We start from the raw sequence: 5,453 nt of genomic DNA on the forward strand, positions 1-5,453 counted from the left end.
CTCTCGTCGTAGCCAACGACATGGGCTGGGAAACAATGAAAGACCTCATGACTGAGGAATACTGCCCGAGGGGCGAGATCCAGAAACTGGAGCAGGAACTCTGGAACCTGTCAATGAAGGGCACCAATGTGGTCGCTTATACTGCCCGCTTCAGCGAGCTGGTGGCCCTCTGCCCCAATATGGTTCCCACCGAGGGGAAGAAGATCGAGAGGTACATTTGGGGACTAGTGCCTCCGTATCAGGGGAATGTGCTAGCGTCAAACCCCGCTACCTTCGACAGTGCCAAACGATTGGCACAACAACTCATTGACCATGGAGTCAAAACCCCTGCAACCACAACCACCCTAGCCATCCCGGAACCCTCCAAACCCGCCGATACTAAGCGGAAATTCTGGGATGAAAGGAAGAAGCAGCAGGCTGCCAAAAAGCAGCAATTGGTGGCAATTCATGCCGCAGTAACCCCTACTGCTACTACTATTGCTCCGGTGAGTCGGTATGCTGGAAGTTCGCCCAAGTGCAACAAATGCAGCTACCACCACAACGGCCCCTGCCGTGAATTGCAGTGCTCTAACTGCAACAGGAAAGGACACACCGTCCGATTCTATAAGTTCCCGGCACAACCTATCAACCAAGTCCCTGGCTCTGGCGCGAGCCCAACCTGCTATGGATGTGGTGAAGCAGGCCACTTTAAGAGGGACTGCCCCAAAGCGAGGAATGCGGGAGGATCAGGGAGGGTACTAGCTATTGGCCACGGGGAAGCAGTTGCTGACCCGACAGTGGTGACCGGTACGTTCCTCCTCGATAACTCCTATACATGCATTCTGTTCGATAGTGGAGCGGAGCGAAGCTTCGTAAACCATAAATTTGCTCGCATGCTTAATCAACCACCGCACGCACTCAAAGAACTATTCACAGTAGAAATGGCTAATGGAAAAACTGAAAATACGAGTAGCATATACTTAGGTTGTACCCTAACTCTAGATAACCATTCATTTCCAATCGACCTCATGCCAATCTCAATAAAAAGTTTCGACGTCATCATTGGCATGGACTGGTTAAGCCTTCATCGTGCCAACATCATGTGCTTTGAGAAAGCAGTCCGTCTAAACCTTCCGTCTAACGAAACTCTTATAGTCTATGGCGACAAACCCGGTGCAAGTCTTCGCATCATATCAAGTATTCAAGCACAGAAATACATGCGTAAGGAATACCACGCATTCCTTGCTCACGTCGTCGACACGAACCGAGAAACGAAAGAACTAAAGAACCTCCCAGTAGTGAGCGACTTCCCCGACATTTTCCCAGAAGAACTACCCGGGTTGCCTCCGCAGCGACAAGTCGAGTTCAGAATCGACTTAGTCCCAGGAGGTACCCCAGTAGCCAAGTCGCCCTACCGTTTAGCACCAGCTGAGATGCAGGAACTCTCTGGTCAACTTAACGAACTGCTCAGCAAGGGCTTTATAAGACCGAGTTTCTCACCTTGGGGAGCACCGGTCTTGTTCGTTAAGAAGAAGGACGGATCCTTCCGTATGTGTATTGACTACAGAGAACTCAACAAACTGACGGTCAAGAATCGTTATCCTCTACCACGCATAGATGATCTATTCGACCAACTGCAAGGGGCGAGCTATTTTTCTAAGATTGATCTGAGATCCGGATATCACCAGTTACGAGTGCTAGAGGAGGATGTGCTGAAGACCGCCTTCCGAACTCGTTACGGACATTACGAGTTCGTGGTGATGCCATTCGGATTGACCAATGCGCCCGCAGTCTTCATGGATCTGATGAATAGAGTATGCCGACCCTACTTGGATCAGTTCGTCATCGTTTTCATTGACGACATCCTAATCTACTCCCGAAGTAAGAAAGAACATGGTGATCACCTACGACAAGTTCTAGGGACATTACGAAAAGAGAAACTTTATGCGAAGTTCTCGAAATGTGAATTTTGGATCCGAAGAGTCGAATTCTTAGGACACGTGGTAAGCGAAGAGGGAATCCACGTGGACCCATCCAAAATTAAGGCCATTGAGAACTGGTCAGCACCGAAGACACCTACAGAAATTTGTCAATTTCTAGGTCTCGCTGGCTACTACCGCAGGTTCATTCAGAACTTCTCACGAATAGCGAAGCCTCTTACAACCCTAACCCAGAAAGGCGTGGCCTTTGACTGGGAAGAGAAACAAGAAAGAGCGTTCCAAACGCTCAAACGGGCCTTGTGCACCGCACCAATACTATCCCTTCCAGAAGGAATAGAAGACTTCGTAGTTTATTGCGATGCATCGAATCAAGGGCTCGGATGTGTTCTGATGCAGCAAGGTAAGGTCATCGCCTACGCCTCGAGACAGTTGAAGACACACGAGGTTAACTACACGACCCACGATCTCGAACTAGGAGCAGTAGTGTTTGCTCTGAAGATCTGGAGACATTACTTGTATGGAACGAAGAGCACTATCTTTACCGATCATAAGAGTTTACAACACATTTTCGATCAGAAGGAGCTCAACATGAGACAACGACGGTGGGTCGAACTACTCAGTGATTACGAATGCGATATTCGTTATCATCCGGGTAAAGCCAACGTAGTAGCAGACGCCCTAAGTCGGAAGGAATATTCTGGTCGCAAAGTCAAGTCATTATCGATAACCATCCATTCACACCTGACTAAGCAAATTCAGGCGGCTCAACTTGAGGCCATGAAACCTGAAAATGTGTCAAGTGAATCCCTTAGAGGAATGGACAAGGATTTAGAAGCCAAGGGTGACGGAGCTTTATATTTCATGAACCGGATCTGGACACCGAAACATGGTGGTTTCCGAGACTTGGTCATGACCGAGGCGCACAACACTCGGTATTCCGTCCACCCAGGTTCAGATAAGATGTATCTGGATCTTAAGAAGCTATACTGGTGGCCTAATATGAAAGCAGAGATTGCTACCTTCGTAAGTAAATGCCTTACTTGCGCAAAGGTTAAGGTCGAGTACCAGAAGCCCTCTGGTTTATTGCAACAACCAGAGATCCCGGAATGGAAGTGGGAGCGGATCACTATGGATTTCATAACTAAGTTGCCCAAGACAACGGGTGGACTTGACACCATATGGGTCATCATTGATAGATTGACCAAGTCTGCACACTTCCTGCCTATCAAAGAAACCGACAAGATGGAGAAACTTACGAGAACATACATTAGGGAAATCGTACGGCTACATGGTGTACCTATGTCCATTATCTCCGATAGAGATAGTAGGTTCACCTCAAGATTTTGGCAATCACTACAACATTCCCTAGGAACAAGGCTGGACATGAGCACAGCCTACCATCCTCAGACCGACGGACAGAGTGAGAGGACCATCCAAACTCTAGAAGATATGTTGCAAGCCTGCGTGATTGACTTTGGGAAGGCATGGGATACTCATTTGCGTGATTGACTTTGGGAAGGCATGGGATACTCATTTACCCCTTGTCGAATTTTCCTATAATAACAGTTATCACACGAGCATCAAGGCTGCTCCATTTGAAGCTCTCTACGGCCATAAGTGCAGATCCCCTCTGTGCTGGGCTGAGGTGGGTGATACCCAATTAGCCAGGGGGCAAACTTCCGACAGTACTCTCACCGGTCCGGAGATCATTCGGGAAACAACAAAGAAAATCGTTCAGATCCGTGAACGATTGAAAGCCTCTAGAGACCGACAGAAGAGCTACGCTGATAAACGAAGGAAACCTTTGGAATTTCAGGTGGGAGACCGAGTTCTCCTCAAAGTCTCACCCTGGAAGGGCTTGATACGCTTCGGCAAGCGTGGAAAGCTTAATCCGAGGTACATAGGGCCTTTCGAGATTCTTGCAAGAGTCAGCCCCGTAGCTTACAAACTCGAACTACCAGACGCACTTCGTAACGTACATTCTACATTCCACGTATCTAACTTGAAAAAGTGTCTATCCGACGAGACTCTTGTAATCCCACTCGACGAGATCGAAATCAACGAGAGCCTCAACTTCGTGGAAGAACCTATAGAGATCATGGACCGTGAGGTCAAGCAGACAAAGCAAAGTCGTATCCCTATCGTGAAGGTTCGCTGGAATGCCAAGCGAGGACCGGAATTCACTTGGGAACGTGAGGATCAGATGAAACTGAAATACCCTCACCTTTTTGCTTAGTTATTTGTAATTTCTAACTTGCTTAAAATTCTAATTTCGGGACGAAATTCCTTCTAACGGGGGGATGATGTGACAACCCAATATTTCGAGTCAATGTAATGTAAAACCGATCAAATTTAGGTCAAAATGTAACCTTCCTAAAATCTTGTTCGGATTAAATAAAGTAGTAGGAATCATATCAAGGTTTGCGTACATAAAAAGAACGTCCAAATCTGACTTCGGATGAGGAAGTTATGAAATTTTGAAGAAATTCCTTAATCACGTCATTTTAATAAATAAATAATAAAAATAATTTCGGAATTTGCCAACGGAATCTAAACGAAAGTCGTAGATCATGGTCTCACCTTCGCGTGGATATAAAGAACGTCAAAAACGGAGTTCGTATGAGGGAGATATGAATTTTTGAAGTTTATTTATAATAAATATAAATTTAATTATAAATTCCCGGTAATATCCGAAGGGGAGTCATCGGATTGGACCGAAGTACGCCCTGCGTACCTTCATACGCCCCGCGTACTGAGATCGAGGGTCTCGGATCGTCCACGTCGCACTATCCGAAGAAATCTAACCCGTCCGACCCGTCCGACCCGCTGTCCCGTCCGACCCGCCGTCCCATCCGACCCGCGTACCCAGCAACCTGTCCCATCCGAACCGAGGCAGTCGAGGCTTCGGTCATGCATGACGTACGCGTACGCGCTGCGTACGAGCGTACGCCCCGCGTTCGGAGGCGGTTCAACCTTCCTATAAATAGGATGCGAGGCTTTCCGAAAATGTTGCTCATTTCTCTCCTCTCTCTCACAACCTTGTCTCGTTTTCCGTGCCCGTTATAACCCGAAGCTCTGGTCTTTTTGCTCAAGTCCCGAGGGTCGATTTTACTCCCGAGATTCCCGAGAATCCCGAGGAAAATCCGTTTTCCGAGACGAAACTCTGCCCGGTTTTCCATCTCGCTTTCTTCAATCAATCAAGTGAGTTTCATACCCCTTAATCAACCTTTTTAAATATTCTAAATGCTTTTATATGCTTTCAAGGGGGGGGGGGAATACAAGTTAAATACTTATAGTTATCGTTTCAATCACATGTGATTGCATTAATCACATGTGATTAATAACTAGGGAAACCAGTGATTTTATCACTATTCAAACTGTCTATCAAACTGTTTTACTTCTAAATGTTTTCCAAACCCATTTACTTTTCGAATTTACACTGCAACTGTGAGTTAAACAAATGTTCCTTATACTTAAACTGTTTTAATCAAATCTACACCTTCTAATGGTTTTATAGATTGACATCAAGTCAAT

The sequence above is a fragment of the Lactuca serriola genome, chromosome 1 (genome assembly GCF_051521515.1).
Source record: "Lactuca serriola cultivar US96UC23 chromosome 1, Lser_US96UC23_V15, whole genome shotgun sequence".
Classification (NCBI taxonomy): Eukaryota; Viridiplantae; Streptophyta; class Magnoliopsida; order Asterales; family Asteraceae; genus Lactuca; species Lactuca serriola.